This window comes from Aedes aegypti, chromosome 3 (genome assembly GCF_002204515.2).
Source record: "Aedes aegypti strain LVP_AGWG chromosome 3, AaegL5.0 Primary Assembly, whole genome shotgun sequence".
Taxonomy (NCBI): Eukaryota; Metazoa; Arthropoda; class Insecta; order Diptera; family Culicidae; genus Aedes; species Aedes aegypti.
Genome location: NC_035109.1, coordinates 267287620 through 267309076, shown reverse-complemented (window position 1 = coordinate 267309076; position 21457 = coordinate 267287620). Strand labels below are relative to the sequence as shown.

Genomic DNA, 21457 nt, shown 5'->3' with positions numbered 1-21457 from the left:
TTCATCAGTAGCACTATTTCTAATGGTAGTATTAGTTCAATATACACAAGTCGTATTCAATAGTTTACGAGGCGCAAGAGTGGGTGCGGGTGGTCTCTGCGTCTCACACATTGAAAATAGACTTTTATATTAGGTTTACTAACAACGTAGTAATACTTACCTTGGTATAAGACCAATACTGTGGGTTGCCCTAATTCAGCGCATCGCCTAAATCCGATGCCCATACCGATATTTGTTTTTTTTGTATATTCATAATTGCAATTAAAAACATCATAAACAATAATTTCCAATGTTTGAGAAATATTCCAAAATGTGCTGATTTACGGCATTTTACAATATTGCGTTATCTAGTAAGGTTGTAGCGGAATTAGAGAAGTATTACTGATATATGTATAATAATTAGAAAACTAATGGCGCTGTTGTTACTGAAATGTTTCATTCTTTACTGTCTTTTATAAAATAATATAATATTTTGAACAGAATGCTGTAATTTATAACTTATTTAATTCTCTAAACATTTTTGCACTACCTTGCATCCACACCAACACTTGCGACATTAGCGTTCTTTGGGTAGTATTTCTGTTAAGTAGTAGTAACCTCTACCGTTTTTATTCTAACGATCATAACATAATTATTGTGAGCGTAGTAGTGGAAATAACATAGAAGTAGCTTTTGTATTTGTTGTTAAGGTACCATGATATTAGTTGAATCCTGTTACAGTACCACCCAGTACAGTTTTTCAATGGGCACAGTACAGTTTTTCAATAGGCGTGATTTTTATTTTACGCGTATCGTTATTTTATACAATCCGATGACCCTGGAGGGATCGGTTTTGCTTTTTACTGGTTATTGAGCAAAAATATTACTGCACAATCGACAAGCATTTCGCGAAATACTATTTATACTATAAATAAGCTACTGTTTTCTCTTTTGATTGCCGGCATTCAAAAGAATAATGTGAAAACGCTTAAACAACAAATATTTATGGTCCATCGCCAGCTTTCTAGGCGAATCCTGACAATATACCTTCCCCAACTTCCAACTCCGTAGCACTTATGAGGGTGTCGCTGAGCCGGTGGCCTCTCATTAAGTAAGTGCTACATCAACATTTCCTTCCCCTATCCCAAGTTACGGTAAAGATGGGCGTGGCCGGGAATAGCGATATTCATGCTTTTAGTATTCTTGTTTATGATTTGAACAAGGTATACTCCCCTGCCTTGTTCTTAAAAGTAGTCAGGATGAGATTATTAAAAAGAAACATGAATGTTGCTAGTATCCAATCTACGAAGTATACCGTAACTACGCTAACGCTAACGCTAACGGTAGGAAGATTTTTGCAACATGTTATGGGCCCAGGAACGTGTTCTTACAGCATGTATCGTTCTGGAGGAGGATTGGCCGCATAAGCCGCGTGGCGCAGGACGTAATCCTCAGGCTGGATGGATTGGCCGCAACGGAGGATGGCAACTGGCTGGTCCATGGAGCTCGTGTTACAGGTTCGAAGTCAGGAGAAGCTCGGATGGATGACGGAACATGTACGAAGTTTGGAACGAGGAGGAGTTTCGAGACAGGAGGAGACGATCGTGAGTAGAGGTTGCGACCCTAAGGAGGAGTGTTGGAATAGAGGTAGTGTCGCACCTCAGGTAGAAGAATCGTCGGTTGAGAAGCATGCGTCGTCGTAGGTAAAAGTGTGGAAGATTTGTTGTGAGGTATAATATTTGTGTAGGATGTTGAATTGTAAAAAATAGATACCTGGTTTGAATAAAGCGAGTTGCATCTGCTGGTTGAGGTATCAGTTATTTAGCTGCCCAGTTGAAGGAGACATCTACTGTATTGTATTTCTTTATGATTTGCAATCGGATGTGGACGGGATAGCCTCGCTAGGATCTGCGTGTCCTTAGCGGACTAGCTCTTCAACACAGCAGACAAAGAAGTTCACTGTAATCTTCGATTAACTCTAGATATTAAATTTATTTGTTAACTTAAAGCTTCATTTCACCTTTGCTTTGGATTTGTCTTAAGTTTTGTGTTTAGTTTTGCTTTTGGCTTGATCTGTACAATGAATAAAAGAAGACGTGACCTTCTAGAGGTTTTTTTTTCCAAAGACGGTGTCCATGAAGGATTACCACCGCTAGCTTTGTTTTTAGCAATATTCAATTGTCAAAGTCACGTGATATTTATGACATTTAACAGCCCTGCTAACGGGTACACCGAAAAATCGAAGGCACGGGTCCAAACAAGGATCGTAAAGGGATCAAAAGAAGAAAAATTGTAGTGAAAAGTACCGTTTTGTTAGCACTGAAAATTACTGGTTTTGTAGCACTGAAAAGCACTGTTCTATTGCCTATTAAATAATTTTGAAAAACTTTCTAGAGCAGAGAGAATTTGTGTACCATGAAGGTACGATGCGCACTGCAATATTCAGTGTGATTTTTAGAACACCATACGATTAGCAACATGACGTTGAAAACTTCAATCAGCTTCTATTATTTTTAAAATTGTATAATAATGAGAGGGACAGACGCTTTTATGACGGTTTCAATCAGAAAATAATTTGATTTCCCAGAAATTCAGTTAGTAAATAAAATTTTTCACAGTGATCACCCGCCGCCACGAGCCAGCTGCACTGAAGCCGCGTAGTAAACAACAGAATCTTACACCAATCCCCCCAAACATCATGCAATCTCCAAAACAACGATCCCCAAGTTTTAATTATTTGGCCCCCTTTTCCGCCTCACGATCTTTCATCGTCATGTAGATCGTGCGGCGTATCGTTTTATACTGCGATGTAGGGAAACATGGCTCAATATGCACCGATATATGGTAATTTGGCTCGGCCCATAAAATCATTTCTCGTAAGAATGATTCAAAATATCGTTTTAGTTACACATCACTCATTCGATATATGTAGTTCAAATAGTGATTTCCTTCAAAAATTTGAGCATATTTGGATGAAAACTGAGACTGCACAAGCGTGCTTCTACTAAACTACCACATAAACTAACGTGTGAGTAGGTACATTGGCGTAGGAACAGGGGGGGCCAGGGGGGCCTGGCCCCCTCCAGAATCATCCAGGCCCCCCCCAGAATTTTTGATAGTAATAAAATAAAATAAAAAAAAGACAACAACAAATTAACTAGTAGCAAAATCTTTTGATTCAATGTAACTACTGAAGAGATTTTTGTCAATAACAATAGTCATGGTCATTGACAAAAATCTCTTCAGTAGTTACTTTTTTTATGTTCTACAACTAAGGGGCTGTCCATTAATTATGTAAGGGTTTATGGGGGGAGGGGGGGTCTGAGATTTCTTACGCGCCATACAATTTATTTTTAATTTTCATACAAAAAATCTTACCATGGGGGGAGGGGGGGTTGAAAACCCCCGAAAATTGTCTTACATAATTAATGGATCGCCCCTAAAGTGAAGAAACCTCGCTTGTCTCACATAGCATCAGCGTGGCGGTTTTGACTTCGGTAAATCGCGCGACAACCGATGTTGCTGCCAATCAAATAGTTACTGTTAGAAATAACTTATTGTTGTATGCGATAACCACAATTTTTTGACGTCTCCGTTACAAAAAATACCCTGATATAAAAAAAAAGTGTCAATATCCTGGAAATTAGATTCCCAAAATTCGTTTCAAATCCAAATAATACTGTTTAAGCATGAAGCAGCATGTTCCCTGCATTCTGATTTATTATGTTTTTGGAGGATATCCTGTTCGAGGTGTCCGGTGATGAAAATTCACTAAAGAAATCCATACATTAACTCCAACTCTAATAATGTCCGAAAAAAAATAGACAGATTGCTAAAGGACTTTCTAAGACAAAACATAGGGAAAATTTTTGACGAAAAATAAGGCATAACTTTCAAGAAATTTTTGGCATATCCATGTTTTCTTTAGATGAATTGCAGAAATTTAAGCTGGTATGAAAAAATGTTACAAAATTATAGCTTAAACTATGTTTTCCAAGAAAACTTATAATTTTATGAATTATTTTTGATTTATTTCCAACAGATTTGTAGCATTTTTTTTTAAATAACTTCGATATTCTTTATAGAATTTTAGAATAATCAAATCTCTTAAGGAATATTGAAGGGTTGCTTCAGAACTTTTGAAAATCTCTTGTAAATAAGTCAAATAATGTTGTGGGACTTGTTCATATTTTCATATCGAATTCCTCTTTGTTGACATCCATTCCTTGTATGTCTACTTTTTATTAGCAAATTGATTCCGGAATATGTTCCGAGATTTACCTAAAAAATTTTACTAAGAGTTGTGTTTGATCCTTCGACCTTGACGCTTGCTCCTGGGCAGTGCATCAAGAAAGCCCGAGAAGTCGTCAGTTGTTTTCCCTCTCGGGTCGCGCGCCTATTTTCTCTGAGTGAAGCTGAAATTGGATTGTTGCTGCTCAAGGATGACGGATCAATTGTTGAGCTCGTTTCATGCTACTATTTCTAATATATAAAATATGTATGACTGCACCTTTAATTGTTACAACGGTGAGACGTAAATATGATTTTTCAACAAACTTTGGAAGGTTCGTCACTGTGAGTGTCGACATAAACTCTGATTCATAAATTATTTATGTTTAGTTTTTTTTCAAAACTCCTTTCAAACATACTTTGAAAGGTTCGTCACCTCAAGTGACGGCATAATTTTTCTCTACATAGATATTGTTCATCTATATAAATAAAAATGGAATGGTGTTTGTATGTCACGAAATAACTTAAGAACGAGTCAAAGGATTTACCTGATTCTTCCACAGTTAGGTTCTTGAAGTGTTCCGACGTGTTTGTGTGTTTAAAAAAAACTCAAAATTTACACAGGGAAAGTCGAAAAAACGAGAGTGAATATAACTGTCTTTTTGTATGAGACGTCACATGGCGCTTTTCAACAGCCTACTTGATGGCAAGACAAAGTTTGCCGGGACCACTAGTATCAAATGAAAATATTATATTTACATATGAGCATGTTTATATCTCACAAATAATTATTTATCATGGTCTAATCGCTTATCAAAGTGAATCCTGTGACCCTACGATCCTCCCCATTAACAAACATCCCTCCCAGTAACCTTTGTAGAGATGCAGAGGCAAACACGGTCTCCAAATAGCAAAGGTTACACACTAACATTCCTTCCCCCAATCCCATCTGACTGCAAGGACGTGGCCGGCGCCGTCATTGACCATGTATAAATAGAGGCATTGAATTATGCACACTGAAAAAGATTATGGCCAATTCCAGCCGAACTTCTAGTTGATTCTTTGTGCATTTTCACTGACTTCTGTCAATCACGGAATAGCAACCATTGATATGTGTAGTCAGTCTAAGCTAAGCTAAGCTAAGCAAATTGATTCCGGAATATGTTCCGGGATGTACCTAAAATTTTTTACTAAATCTTTTAAAAGCTAAGTTTTTTCTTGCAATTCCTCAAAAAAAAATCATTGATTCTGTCAAATCTAATAATGAAAAATTTCGCTGAATGTTCTACTAGAAATTCTTCTGCGACTTTAACTTTTAATCCCCGGCTTATTCAAGAATTGAAAAAAATATTGTTTTTGAAATGTCGATTGCCTGCGAATCTTCAGAGGAAATTTGTTGAAAACCCCAGAAAAGGCCGAAATTAGCATAGCGGTTGAGGAATCTGTAGAGAAATATGAAGCAAAATAACTGAGAAGCAGGAAAGTAAAGAAATTTGTATTGATCTTCCTTAAAACACTTCTTTGGAAATACTTATTTTTGTGGGCTTCGTGGCCATGCGGTTAGTGTTACCAAGCATTTAGCCGTATCAAATCAAGGATTGTGGGTTAGATTCCCGCTTCAAGCCAGAAAACCAGAAGTCAAGGAAGGATAGATTTCAGAATAATTTCTAAAGAAGATTCTGAAGCAACTTGAGAAATTTATTTTATTTGTAAATTCACTAGAGAGGTTTTAACTATCCTGTAATTAACCTCTAGAGAAAAGATTATAGATAATCACTTATCTTTCATTGTACCATTGCCCATCTGCTTCAACATTTTGTTGTGTCTCCTTCCTTCGCGTGACGCTTTGAGGAACTTCGTACAAAAATCTTTCCATACTCCAAAAAAGGCAATATTTTAAGGAATATAAGAAAGGAAAATTATAGGAGTTTTGAAAAATTGCAGAATTCTTCGGCCGCTCTGCAATGTTTTCGCGTTAAACTCTTATAGTATTTCAGAATAATAGATCATTCAAAAAAGTTTGTTTTGAATTTCTGAACGTAGGAAAATACACACCATAGTATCATGAAACTTCGGAGTTGATACATAATATTATCTAAGATTTTAGTTACAAATACTTTAAATAAATAGTACTTTCAGTAAGAATGCCATCCATTTTAACACCAATAATTTTCTATTATAAAAGACGAAGAAAAAAAATTGTGGTAAATCTTACAAGGACCACCTAACTTTTTTGTGAGATACATTGTCAATTCTTGAATTTTACGAAGGAATTCTGTATTTATTTATTTTTTTTGATATGGAGTGATTCGTAGAAGAATTTGTAAAGCTATCCAAAAATATTGAGAAATACCTGGAGTAGTTTTTGAACCAAAAAAAATGGAGAGTTGATAAATTTTTTAATGTTATTTATGAAAGAATCCGAAGATTACCATTCGGAAAAAAGTTGATTTATTTCAAGACTCTGAAAGAATATTTGAAGGAACTTCTGGAGATTTTTTTAAGAAATTGATGAAAAATTTCTTGAGAAAATTCCGAAAAGCATCGTTAGTGCGGTTTAAAGAAAAAAATATCTTGAAAATACTCAGATAAATCTCTGGTAAATTTTTCAGAAGAATCTTAGGGAAACGATAATAAAATTCTCATAGAAACTCCTGAACAAATTACTTGGGAAATCTTAGAGTATTTTTGCGTAACCGTTTTTGAAAGAACAGTTGAACGTATTCCGCTATATACTTTATAAGAATGTTAGAATTCTTTGAAATTTCTTAATTAGGCGTTTTTGAAAAAATAACAAATAAATTTGATTAGTAAGAGTTTTGAAGGAATGCTGGATGCTGATCCTTAATTTTAGAGAAATCTATAAAAAATGTCTGTGAAAAAAATGCAGATACATCTGCGGAAATTATGAATAAAATTTTCCCAATTGAATTCTTTACGATTACCCATGAAATTCTTGTGAAATATTACAAGGAATTCTTAGAGCAACACCTGGAGGAATCATTTAATTGTTTTGCAGGAAGTCCGGATAATATCTGCTGCGTTTTTTAAACAATCCTGTAGAGAAATTTAGAAAGAACTTCGAAAGCAAAGTGGGAAGAACTGATGTTGAACCATTGAAGAATTCGTGAAATGATTCCTTGCTTGGTGATCTTGACGACATTGTAGGTGAGAGTCATAGATTTTTTGTACTATTTTTTGAAGAAACTCTCAGTTATTCCCAAAAATCTTGAACAAATTTTCTACGATCAACAGGAGGATACTTTAATTGGAATTTATACGTAATAAGTACGTAGAGGACCTTCAAGGAGAAATTATTAAAAGAATATCTAATGCATTCTTTAAGTGATTTTTTTAGCAATTTGATAGATAAATTTTCAGAAAGTCTGAGAATGATTTTCCGTGGGAATCCCTGGATGAACTCAGTGGAATCTGGTGAAGGAGTTCTTGGAGAAAGTACTGAAAAGTACAAACATAATTTCTGAAGAAATTCCCGTAGGAATTCTCAGAGTAATCACTTCAAAGCACACGGTTGACTACTTGAATAGTTCGTGAGAGGATTAAAAAGGACATTCGTTGTTGGTTTTTTTTTTGCTAAAATTCTTAAAGAATTTTTGACTGGATTACAAACAGAATCGATCTTTCCCGTAGCGAAGATTGAAATTTACAAATTAAACATCAGTGTGCCACGAAATGAGACAAAAAACAAATAAATAAAATCAATACAATTCTGGTAAAATTACGAAAATTATGAAAATCGTGATTATTGCGACCGACATTACTTCTGTGAAACAATTTTTTGCTCGGCCCCCCCTAGGCCCCCTCCAGAAAAAAATCCTAGCTACGCCAATGAGTAGGTACCTATTTATTTCTCCACGTTGAAAATTTGCATGACAATCTATTCGTCAACAAAACGAACAATGTGATTGAGTGTAATGAATACTTCTGTTTGGGTGCCAATAAAAAGGCATATCTGTGTACAAATAATTATATGATTATAATCATTGATGAGATACCAATATAACGATACTAAAGGATTCCCTTTTCAAACCATTCACTAGCTTCTAATAATCCAAATTTATCCGTCAAATCGTACACTTCAGGTTAAGTATCAGAACTCCAAGTCTGAAAGACTTCCTGTAAGAGCTGGTGTTCCTCAAGGCAGCGTTTTGGGGTCAATATAATACAATATTTTCACATCTGACTTACCTGAGTAACCTCAGGGATATCGAAAATCATAGTTTGCGGATGACACAGGCCTCCCCGCCAAAGGACGAAGTCTGCGTGTCATCTGTAGTCGATTGCAAAAAAGTTTGGATATTTTTTCTTCATACTTGCAAAAATGGCAGATTTCTCCTAATGCTTCCAAAACTCAACTAATAATATTCCCACATAAACCAAAAGCTCTTTAATTGAGGCCTTCAAGTAGACATGTTGTCACGATGAGAGGGGTTCCAATAAATTGGTAAGATGAAGTTAAGTATCTAGGGCGTATGCTAGATAAAAAATTAACTTTCTAAAATCACAATGAAGCCAAATGTATTAAATATGTAAAATGTCTTTATCCATTCATTAATAGAAAATTAAAATTTTGCCCTAAGAACAAGCTTTTGATCTTCAAACAAATTTTCAGGCCAGCCATGTTGTATGCTGTACCAATTTGGACAAGCTGTTGTAATACTAGGAAGATAGTTCTGCAGAGGATTCAAAATAAAATTTTGAAAATTATTCTGAAGGTTCCTCCCTGGTATAGCACTAATTAATTATCTATATAAATAAAAATGGAGTGATGTTTGTATGTCACGAAATGGCTTGAGAACGGGACAACCGATTTGCACAATTCTTTCACTGTTGTCTGTTTAACGGGCTTCGACGTGTTCGTGTGACGAAAAAGTTAAGGGAAGTTTTCGAAAAATTTGGTAAAAGGGGGGATCACTAATATGTCATTTTGTATATGAGGTTCCATGGCATATTTCAACAGCCTACTTGATGGCGAGACGAAGTTTGCCGGGACCACTAGTATAGAATATCTAACGTTGAAATATTGGAACAAATTGCAAATAAAATTATCAATAGTTTTAGACAAAACTTGTTGCAATCTTCTATTGCCACGATAAATGCGTTATATATTTAGGTTAAGTTCATCATTGGAAAATTAACGAAATCCTTACTGTGACCTCTTGCTCCATTCTCCCCTTGCCTGTAAGCTTTGACTTTGAGGGCCGCTGCGCTGTCTGGCTTAGCTGGTTAGGATAAAAGCAATCAGTGCAGTCCGTTATTCAAAAATCTTGTGCCGCGCCGGAATGAGGAACGCAGACCGCAGTTCAGTAGCGGCTGGGCGCGCGCAGTATCAGTTGAGACGAATGCTATAAATCATCGGCTGATTTTGCTTCTGATGGTAAGGGATTCCACTGAAAACCCGGTTAACGATGTTCTCTGGCTTGTTTCACTGTCTCCTGTCTGTACTGTATAGTTGATCTGGGGAATATCTAGAATGGGATCGTCTTTCTCCCGCCGCAAAATGATTTGAATTTTCTCTGAATTGAATTTGCATATGCATAAAGTGAGCCGTTGTTGTTCAATTCGTTTAATCGTCAATGAATAGGATGAATATTGAGAGCTTTGTGTATCGACGATGGATGGTGACAAACCTTACACTCTGGCGAAGATGGTAAAGATTCGTAAATGTCCATTGTCTTGAATAATAAACTAGCAGTCAATAGGTACACCATAATAAACCGCTTTCAACAAGCCGGTCAGAAAACAATCCTAGACACTTTAGATTAGGGTAACCCATTATAATCTACAGTCATCTCTCCCTTACTCGATATTGAAAGGACCATCGAGTTAGGGAGGTATCGATTTACAGAACACAAAAGCAGTGCAACTGCGTTCCAAGGGACCATCGAGTTAGCCATGAAAACCAACTTTTACTATGGTTCTCTAACTCGATAACAAGATACGGAATATCGAGTTAGGGAGAGTTAACTGTAATTACAAAAATCATTCCGAAAGTTATTGATTTGGACCTCTTAGAAGCTGCTGTGAAATTGTGAGCGGTATCCGTCAACTCTAAGGGAGACTAAACGTGTTTGAAATTTTTATAAAGAAGATCGGGAAAAATTGGGCGAAAAAAGGTTCAATTTATAATTTCTACCATAGATGGCGCTGTATTTGATGAATTTCTTTCATTAATGATTAAATATTTGTTAATTAACCTGTATATCACCGAAATTCTTTCCGACTAGATATTGAAGTTATACATATGGAAACTTCCAGGGTGGAACGGGCAGGAAAATTCAAATTTAGGTACCGTAATCCGGGGTATCATTGATCAGTGGGGTAACATTGATCGAAATGACCCACCTCATCAAAAGTTCGTATTATCATTTATTGATGAAACATTTCCAACTCATGAATGGTGCTTCTCTTTTTTATATTCATGAGCTAATAAATGTTAATATTTTTGTGAAAATTGCGTTTACCTTATGCGTAAATTTGTCAACTTTTCGAAATAATGATTTTGATTGGTTAGGATGACACTACCGAAGATTCATGTCTCACATAAGTTCTGCAAACGATATAAGCAAGGAAAATGTGATTCTTACTAAAAATGACATCGCCGAAAACGATTCCGTTGTCAAAACTTTTATAAGTATGCTTAATTAAGCAACATTACCGAATTACTGTTAAGAATGTAAAATTCCCTTTGAAAATTGCCTACCTATAGGCGTATTCCGAGGTTCGAGGTGTTTTTAATTTCAAAATAACTCAAAAAGTAAATGACTTGCAAGCGTTTGGCCTTCATATTCGGCTTCAGGGGCCATGATTTAAGTAAGTAACGACATTTTCAGTATTACCGAGCGTTGTTTATATAGGTGATCAATGTTACCCCATATCAACTAAATCAAAAAATCGCCTAAAACATTTTTTTAACATGCTTAAATCTTTCAACAAACAAAATACAGTATATAGTCTCGAGCTATGGGTGGCAGTACTTGTTTTAAAAATATAAAACCTGCAACATTTGCATTTTCAAACGAAATATTGAAGAAACATTCAGAAAAATGATCAATGTTACCCCGGATTACGGTATATAATCAAAATTGTCGGTCAATGCATTAAACCTAGATCGGCTAGCTCCTCGGCATAATATTTTGTGGAAAAGTGAACAACCTCTTCTCAAGGGAACTCTTCCCAGTTACAACTTTGCTGAAGTTTTCATTCTGATTTGTTATTATTGATTCCAAAGTCTAAATCAAGATTCCATGAAGGGGCGTTCATCAGTCTAAGCAGTCAGTTGGTGCGGGGGTAAGTATTCTGTGGGGGAGTAGAAGTGACAGCTGGTGAGCTGGAACTCTAACTCTCGAATCGCGGATAAATTCAGAACCATATCTTTTAAAATTCGTACAGACAAAGCAGGTACTGTTCGATGTTGCAGGAAATCACAAAAGTTGGTGAGGAATTGTCTGTAATGTGTACTCCGTGTGAGAAAAAGGAAAATTCTTTATCTACTTTGTGACGCCCTGTACCTGATCCCTGAATCAATAAGTATTGAGTGAAATTAAACCAAAAACAAGTCAAAATATGTGCTTGATAAGCAAGCTTTGTCAAAGAACGATTTGTTTATGGGACGTTGTTTCTATAGGCCTATTCAAATGACGTCTCAAATCAGCTGATCGGGAAGCACTTTGACATTTCTTCTATGAAAATGACAGGCCTGTGTTAGCACCGGTCCTCCACCGATGTAAACAAATGCATAGACGGATCTGTCATATGAAAAGGCCTATAATTGGTAGTTAACAAACACAACAAACATGCCAGCTGTCACCCGGCGCTTCGAAATGGCGGAATCGGAAATATGACACATTGTACTACCTCCCTTCTAGATACCTTGGTCTGAATCATGCTGAGATAATCATTCAATTACTTTCAGACAGGCATTGCAATCTCATCTGATGAACGAGATCATCTTCGGATAACGGAAAGATATAATCTGAAATCCTTCCTCAGCCGAGTGGTTAGAGTCCGCGGCTACAAAGCAAAGCCATGCTGAAGGTGTCTGGGATCGAATCCCGGTCGGTCCGGGATCTTTTCGTAATGGAAATTTCCTAGACTTCCCTGGGCATAGAGTATTATCGTACCTGCCACACGATATACGAATGCTAAAATGGCAACTTTGGCAAAGAAAGCTCTCAGTTAATAACTGTGGAAGTGCTCATAAGAACACTAAGCTGAGAAGCAAGCTCTGTCCCAGTGAGGACGTTAATGCCAAGAAGAAGAAGAAGAAAGCTTGGAAACAGTAGATTGTTTCAGTTTAATCAACTCAAAACCGACCAAAATGTCACATTTGGGTCCCTCATATGTAATGAAAGTAAGGTAATTTTGCATCTAATGATAGAATGCTCAAATTTTCACAAGTTTTGTTCTTTGTCCACTCTGACTTATAGCATGGTGGTTTGAATGCTATTCAAGTAAGAGACTTTCACTCCAAATATTATAAAATCAATTGAGATTTGGAAAAGGTATGGCTATTTGTTGTTTTTAGACGTAAAAATCGCATAGAGTCAAATGAAGATAAAATCTTATTCGAATTTTTATGAAACGGCGTTTTTAGGCCTACCGTGGTGAATCAAAATCCGGACGGTACCAATATCCGGACACTTTGATAATGTTGATTAATTTATGCATAATTTGAATGTTTTTATGTTTGGTATTTTTTCGTAGTCTATACTTTAAACATTGAAGATTATTATGCTTTCATTTTCAATCTAGTTAACATTGCCAAATAATTAATAAAAATAACAATACGTTAACCGTTTCTGTCGGACGTCATTCCTTCGTGGTCCATGTTAATTGACGATTTACGATCTTTGAACGCACAACCCAAACCAGAGGTTGAAGAAAGAGTGTGTGAAGTATATTTATATGGAGTGTTTAGAACACAATTTAAAACAGAGACATATTTTCAATGTTTCGTAACAAAGCTGTTGTGAATCATGAAGCAAATGTGTAATTAAAGGACTATAAAGAGACTGTCCGGGATTACGGGTCAGTGTTTTTAAACTCGGACATCGTTTGGAAGACCCACTTTTACTAGTGAAAATGATATTTTGGATATATAAAACAAGAGAAGACATGAAATATATTCTTATAAAGTGTTGTGAGTTATAAGAAAATGGTGTAATGTAAGATTAATTGTGTATATTTGAGATTCCAGCCACACGTTAACGAGTTCAAGCCACACGCGCTTCAGGTCAGGTAATTAAATCACTTACGTGTTGTTCTCTGTGACAATATAGGGGAAAATGTACGTCGAATTGATTAAAAAATGTTATTTCGACGAGTTTGTATGATTTTCTTGAAAAGATATGCAAAAATACCATATAAAAACACAGCACGGTGTGTTTCGTAGAACAAGTTTATTACAAAAAAATAGGTAAGTCTGAAACTTCTCCACAATAAAGTCTAGGTTTCTCGCGTTCATTTGCTGCTAAAACCAAAATAATCTGTCGGGGGTCCAGAGTATTTTTTTTTTGATTTCGAGAGACTTGCACATATGTTTGAATTTGCCTATTTATGTGTTTATGTACATTAGGGCGGTTCAAAATTAAAAAATGTTTGAGAATTCAATCTCACATATGTTCCTTACTATCCTTACTATAAAAATAGTGTTCTGTGAAATTCGCAGCTTTCTAGGTGGTGATTTAAGATGGGCCAAAGACAATGTAGGTTTATATGGAAATTACTGTGAAGAAATTTTGAGATATGTTCCAAACACGCTTGTACTGTAATGTAAGTACAAACTTATTATCCCATTGTAAAAGCTCATTTTTGAAACCATAATAAAGAAATTTGCTGAAGACAGAAATTCAATTCGACAGATAGCAGAAGAGATATTCATGAGTTTATTTGCTATTATTTAGCTTAACCCCTCTACCGGCAGCTTCATTTTTTCAGCACAAAAATATATTTGAATCGCGATAACTTTTTTGTTTCTCTATATTTTTCCACCATTTTTTCACAACTTCTCAAAAAACTCTTCTACTTTTGGAATCTATGTCGGTATTGACCATTGGTCAACTGGTTTCAAAAATATGTCGGTGTTCCTTGGGGGATCGACACTTCCCATATAAAATTTCAATATGATGTTTTAAGAAGTTTTCAAGATCTCGTTACGGCTACAGTGGTAAAAACATAAAAGCTCATTGCTCAAAAACAGTTACACCGATTTAATTAATTTCTTCACAATAGACTTTCATCAAAGTTTAGTTTTGAAAAGCGAATAACCGAATATGAGAAAAAATCTGTAGCCAGAGATAATTACAAGAGTCATGGCTATGCGTCGGTCCCTCAAGGAATTTTGGAATATCCCCGAATATAGATGACCAATGCTCAAAACCGATACAGATTCTGAAAATAAGAGAGTTTTTTGAGAAGTTGTGTAATTTTTTTTTTTCAAAAATATTGAAAAACAAATAAGTTATCGCGATTTGAATATTTTGAAAAAAATAAGCTGCCGGTAGAGGGATTAATATGGGGTTATAGTACTGCAAACAAGTACAAAAATCCCAAACCCATTTTAGCCTCATGATGTAAGTTTCTGATCTTTTCATAAGCACTGTGCCATAAGGAAAGTAACATAAAAAGTATAAGATTTGAAACTTCTCAAATACCATCAAAATTAGCGTATTTTTCAGCACCATAGGGCAAGTGTATTACATGCCTTATAACAAGGTTTATCACATGCAAAGCCCTCTACTAGTTAATTCGAATAACTGAAATTGTATTGTTTGAAAGGCGGATAAGTCACTTTTGTAACGAGTAAAAAGAGAAATCTCGCATAATTTATGATCTCGTCCTAAAAGCCATAGCTTGTTATTACTGAGCAAACGAATAGATTTACACTTTATTTCACAATGCTACGACGAAGAGAAGATCCTCTTATGTCTCCCAGCGGTGACAGTTTTTATTTTGGTCCGTTTATCTGCTTAATAACAACGAGCTACACACTCGGATATCAATGGTTTTAAGGGTGAATATACATAGAAGCCAAACCTCGAATTTTCAAAAGCAAAAGTCTAGAGAAGCAGACAACCGGTAACTCACTGGTCACTTGCTGGTGGCGACTAATAAATAAAATGTTCAACGCAAAAGGTTGTCAGGTTCTCAAGATACAAATCTACAAACCAGCTCTTGAAAATTCGAGGTTTGATATCGATGCATCTTCACCTATTAAAAATATTTCCTAATAACTTCTTACATCATTATGACCAATTTAAGTACGATTTTCAAGGTTTTCCGTGGACAATAACTAAAATGACGTTTGAGACAGTTTTGCAATTATGCGTATATCATATGTCATATATGCTTATTACAGCTCTTTTGAGCAAGAACAACTTTGCCTTCCAAGCCAAGGTGTTCAAATGGTTTGATCTTGCAGTTTGTCCCGTATCTATGTTCAACGCAATGTGTATCGGTAAAAAAACACATATCCATGAATACTTCACACAAAATAAAAAAAATGTTCTGGACCCCCGACCGATTATTTTGATTTTGGTCGCAAATGAAAGAACAAAGTCTAATTGTTTTTAGTTCGAAATTTCAGACTTACCTATTTTTTTGTAATAAAGTTACTCCACAAAGACACCGTGACAGGTGTCCGGATTTTGATCCATAAAGGTCCGGATTTAAAAACATCATTTGAGCAGGTGTCCGGATTTAAAGACAAGACACGCTCTAATATTTCGTTGATTTACTTGTAAAAATCATGAATAATATCGAAAATTTGGTCACTTTCATGAAGATCTGAAGTGTAAAAATATGTTGAATAATAACACTTTAAAAATATTTTAACCAAACATACCTAAATCTAAGTTTGAACATTTCTGTTGACTTAAGCGTCCGGATATTGATGCAGCACGGTATCATAAGGATGCTTTGTGGTGTATTAGTTTTTGAATAAATGCTTGGAAACTATTTTTGGTCCATAGTGGAGCAAAAGTTCGACCCATATATAACCACGTGTAAAAAATTTCAAATTGTCTAAAAAGACACGGACACCGTCTTCAGCCATTTAGCTGCACAGACTGTAACTTAACACTAGACAACGGACAAGCATGCTCCAGTGGCACAACCGTGAAACATTCCTAACGAAAAGTTTCAAAGGCTGAAGCGGGAATCGAACCCGCACCCCATGACATGATGCGGTTAAATGCCTGACGACACTAACCGCACGGCCACGACGCCCACAAATTCATATATTATCTTCAAGTTTGACGAAATATGTCTGATCGTGCGAAACAAAACACGAAAGTTTCACATTTTCACTAAGTTTTGCCAAAAAAAAAAACTGCTACTTTTGGGTATATTATAATTAACACTGTTTTGGGCAACTGCTTGATGAAAATTTAGTGTGTATTTTTCTGTAAACATAAGTGTTTGACTAAAATTATGTATGGCGGTCATAAAAGTATCGATATTTTGTGTATCGGCCAGTGATCTTTTGCCCCACACTAGATTCGAAGTCTTGCCACAGCGGTGGGGCAAAAGTTCGTTCAAGACAATCTATCTTAAAATTGTTATAACTAAAAATGGATAAATATTTAGACACCAGTTTATTCTGCAAAATTTCAACCAATATGTTAAAGGATTACTGTGTTGTATTGACTTCTTTTCAACTGCTATTGTTTTTCCGAAAATATTGATAATGAATTTTCGAGCTTGTGGAATACCTATACCGTTTTGATTCATATTACGGACAGCTTCAAATTCCGGACACTCTACTTTGTATGGGAAACATTTCACGCGAAATGTTTCAATTTTTGCTGTTCAAAAGTTCTCAATTTCAAGGCTTGTTTCAGTAAACTTTTTCCATAAATATCTTTGAAAATTTATAATGCCCAACTACCTTAGATGTCTCTTTGGTGGTTTAACGATTTCGATCGATGATTTGACTGTTCCATTAATGATTATTATGAGCTGTCCGGAGTTCGATTCAAAGTGTCCGGAATATGAGGCAAAAGTGAGGAAGCGTCCGGAATAAGAATCATGAAAAGGCCACACATTTTCATTTATTTAAAATTATTGAAGTTGCGGAAGCGTATTATTCACCCACCGTTCGAAAGTAAAGGGCTTCCGACGCTCGATAGCGCTAAGGAATCATACAGAATGATTTATTTTGTATGCTCTATGCTGGGTTATATTTCCCTGAGTCCTTAAGTGTCCGTAATATGAATCAAAACGGTGAATAAATGAAAAAATCGAATTTAGTACTGTACCATATCATTCCTCTAGAACTCTAGTGCAAACTAAATAGTACAGTAGTTGAAATATTGGTTATTTCATTAAGGTTGAACTTTAGTCCCACCTTACTCTATGGATTTCAAATGGTTTCTACAAAGAATATGGTTAGGGTTGAAAATCCCAATAATAAAGAAAAAAAAGAATGTGGTAAATCATGCATTTTCGACAGACATAGGATAATCCTGGAAACGGCGATTGATTGACTGCATAAGGCACTAATAGGGTTAGTGTTTCATACCTTGCCCTATTATGCGATGGTCGATTACATTTATCAATATATCTCACGAAACATATGAGCTCCAAATAATATTGTGCTTCTGATATGCTTTCACACTCTTCTTTGTATTTATATTCAGCATTACTTACCAATAAATGTTCTTAAACTGAATATTTTTTATTTAAACTGCAAAAGTTTGGGTTAAGCCCTCAGTATTTTATTGTGTATCGTGCACACATTTGATGTCACCTAAGAAGCATGCTAATGTCAATATCTCTACCATATTTAAATTCTACGATTTCAAGTCTATGGATTATTTCAACGTTAATAATGGAACGTAAATAATTGCTATATGATTTTACACAATTGTCGTGTTCTAAGTAAGTTTGTTTTGCACGATAACTTGAATGACTGTTAATAAATCTATGCAAAACTTATGATTTATGCAAATGTCATCGTGTGAGACGACATTCAATTGATCCTTTTCTGTATTTGTCGATGTTCATTCTAAAGCTCGTGCTGTGACTGCTGACCATGGCAACGAAACGAACGTCGCGCAAAGTGTCGATTGTTTACAGCACTGAGTTCAGCCCGATACAGAGTACAATAAACCAGCTTTGAAGAAAACCATCGTATGCACACACTATATATTTAAACTAGGTATAGTCAGAATTCCCCTACCCTTTTTGTAGATACAGTGGGGATTCGCTCGTTGGAGGTCCGCTACATGGAATGACTCGATGGTTGGAAAAAAAAATCCTACTAAAAAGCACTCGAATGTCAAGAGTAGATGCCAAACTGACTTTGACGTCTGAGCACCGTTGCATTGAAGTCTCCATATATAAAACAAATGTGCATGCATAAAGACTGGAAAAATCGTATCTTTTAGTCAAAATTTCTTTTAAAAAATCCTTCTTATTTTCTTTTGGTACCTTAACTCATACATTTAATGGAAAAAATGTTCATTTATTATTTTGGTTTGCAAAATCCGAACTGCCGTGCCTTCAGGTTAACCTCATCCAAAAATTTTGCACTTGGTCTCATCTACCATATTTGCCGCCGAACGCCAGTTTGATTTAAACTGCTGCTCGTTTTCCATGGATTCATTAGTTTTTTTTTTAATTTCATCTGACAAAGGCCCAATATCGTTCGATAGGGCGAAGTTCTGGATTGTTGGGAGGGTTGTGGTTCTGGTGGCCTATATTGACCAATGACATTTTCGAAGCGAAACGAGCCTCTAGCAAAGCAAATGGTGTCGCCAATCGTCACAGTCAGCATTTCCGAATTTGGAAAATTTTGACAGACGATCTTCTGCCTTATAAAGGGTATCAAGGTATATCCTTCCAAACCACAAAGACTGTGGTGAAACTTTGTTACTAGGTACGGCAAAACTATACTGCCCATAAACGTACGTTAGTTCCATGTTTGCTAGACTGAGATTTATGAGCAGTGTATGAAAACTCATACTCCAAAACTATGAAGCTGCTATCTTTACTGCTGATCTACATTTAAAAAAGATCGATCAGATCATTTCTTGCCAATTCCTCGCGGAGATTTTCTACAGTAAAATCCGTTTAAAATGACACTTCTTCTAAACTACATAGGTGCTGCGATCAGAGAAAATTGAATTCTGGATCGTTTCAATGTCTAAATTTTCCAAGCATCATAAAAGATCAAAAGAATTTGGAATCCTCCATGAAGCATTTGGTTACAAACAAACAACATTAACTTTTAAACACCTAAATAGCGTGGGTGACACTTTCATTCATCTAATGTGCATCCTACGATATTAGACCAAACAGACAAAACAACCGTAGCTCTATGACGGCACGGCAGTCCACTTGCGTACGATTCGGCAACGCTTGCCAAGATCGTCAGAAGAGGTCTACTGAAATCGTGCAACGCGCCTGCTATGATTGAGATTTATGATGAAATCTTGATTGTTTGTATCGCCGTACGTAGTCGTTGTCGTCGTCGGTCTCGTTCTTGAGAAAAACACTCATTCTCGTGCCAATTTCTTCAGTTTTTTTTTGTTCTTCAGTCATTCACCGGATGTCGCGTGTGTGACAAAAACAACGGCAGATGTCATTGGGACTGCGCGGTCGTTTGTGTCGTGACGCCATCACTTCGACGACATCGGAGAAAACAGAAATCCTCACTTGAAGACAACACCCGCAACGCACGTGATCGCACCGATTACCCAAATCCAAGTAAACTGTGCTCTGAGCTGATTCAAGATGTTCTGGTTCGACTCAATTAACTGTCACGCAGGATGTACACTCGTTCATTATCGTCTGTTGAGAGTAAGACCAAAGACGAAATTGAGACGATCATGTTCCTTGCAGTTGTTCAAAATGTTATGGTATATGTGGTAATAGAACACAATCTAGAATTCTGTGAAAAGTGTACTGCAATCTGACAATCGTGAGTACCGGCAAGGGCCAAATGAAGTACTAGTATCTATTCTGACCCCGACTACTATGTCTCTATTTCGTCTTTGGTGAGACTGAGATAAAAACGAATACCCTAAATGAAAACACTTGTCGGTTGTACATCTTTCCCTATCTTCCACTTCCGGCTTATCCGAATTTGTTTATCTTCACTAGCATGTAACCGATCCAACAACAAGCACACTAATTACCGTCAAGGTCTCCTTCGCCAGGGAATTATATTTGGAAAAAGAAAATTCACCCGCGCATTTTCCAATGTCACCACTCAACGCCGACTACGACGACCTTCGATATTTGAACTCTCACTAAGAAGTGGATTATCTCGAGAGAACGACTTTCACCGACACGATCGCGATCACGACTGCTCGAGAAAAGTGCGGTCTCTCTAGAGGTACAACGGCCTGTGGTGGCGTTCCCAGACATAGGGGAGACCTGAACCCCTTTCCTTAATGCGGTTGAAAATCGCAAAATCTAATTTTTTCATGACATCACAGCAAGCGTGCTCGATAATCTTCGATTTGGCTCAAATTTTACACATGTTTTCAGTATGGTATGATAAGAGTTTTCCAAAGGTGTATCAATAATTTTTACTGAAGAATTTTTCTTTGCATGCAATTTATTCATGAGATAAAGCATTATTCTTTATATTATCTGAAAAATGTTCAACTTTAAAATTGTCTTTCGAATAGACGAAATATTACACAAAATTACTTGGTATAAAACTGTTTTAGATGCAGATAAAATAGGGTGGGATCAAGCCACCCCGAAGATCAAGTCTCCCCTACGGATAAGCTGCAGAAAAGGATGACAGCCGCGCCTGGCGGCAGTGCGACTCAAATATTTAACACGACTGCGCAGTGACGATGGAGACGCCGAATATCTAATGGTCCATATGTTTATCCCGGGCCAGCCGCGTCTACCATTGCACGTCGCTATGATCGAGGCGAGTATAGGTAAGCAAGTAGGTACCAACCACAAATAGGCAGAGTGAAGATCGAGCGCGAACCAAAACAAACCACACTCTATCGGAACATCCTATGCATAATGGATAGTAATTTCAATTTACTCAAAATCTTCTAGCTAGGGACCATTAATCTCGTCTTGGGGAAACTGAGCGAACAGCGTAGCATATGGGACTGAGTTGGATTGAATAAAGAAACTCAATGGTCGTGAAAGTCACAGTCAGGATTAAGACAAACAAGAAGCATTATTTTCTATTTCTCATTTTCCTTTAAATCATACTATAACAAGAACAAACTGAGTTCGACTTGGTTGT

At 36.3% G+C, this 21457-nt stretch overlaps 1 protein-coding gene across 2 annotated transcripts in view; it reads right to left on the bottom strand.

Annotated features, from left to right (window-relative positions):
• LOC5579652 (ALK tyrosine kinase receptor) overlaps nucleotides 1-20536 on the bottom strand; it is a 119192-nt gene extending 98656 nt beyond the window's left edge. For both annotated transcript variants that reach the window (XM_021853768.1, XM_021853767.1), the window contains exon 1: nucleotides 20373-20536. The gene's annotated coding sequence lies outside the window, so the exon portion shown is untranslated. The remainder of the gene's footprint in view (nucleotides 1-20372) is intronic.
• Nucleotides 20537-21457: the final 921 nt, after the last annotated feature.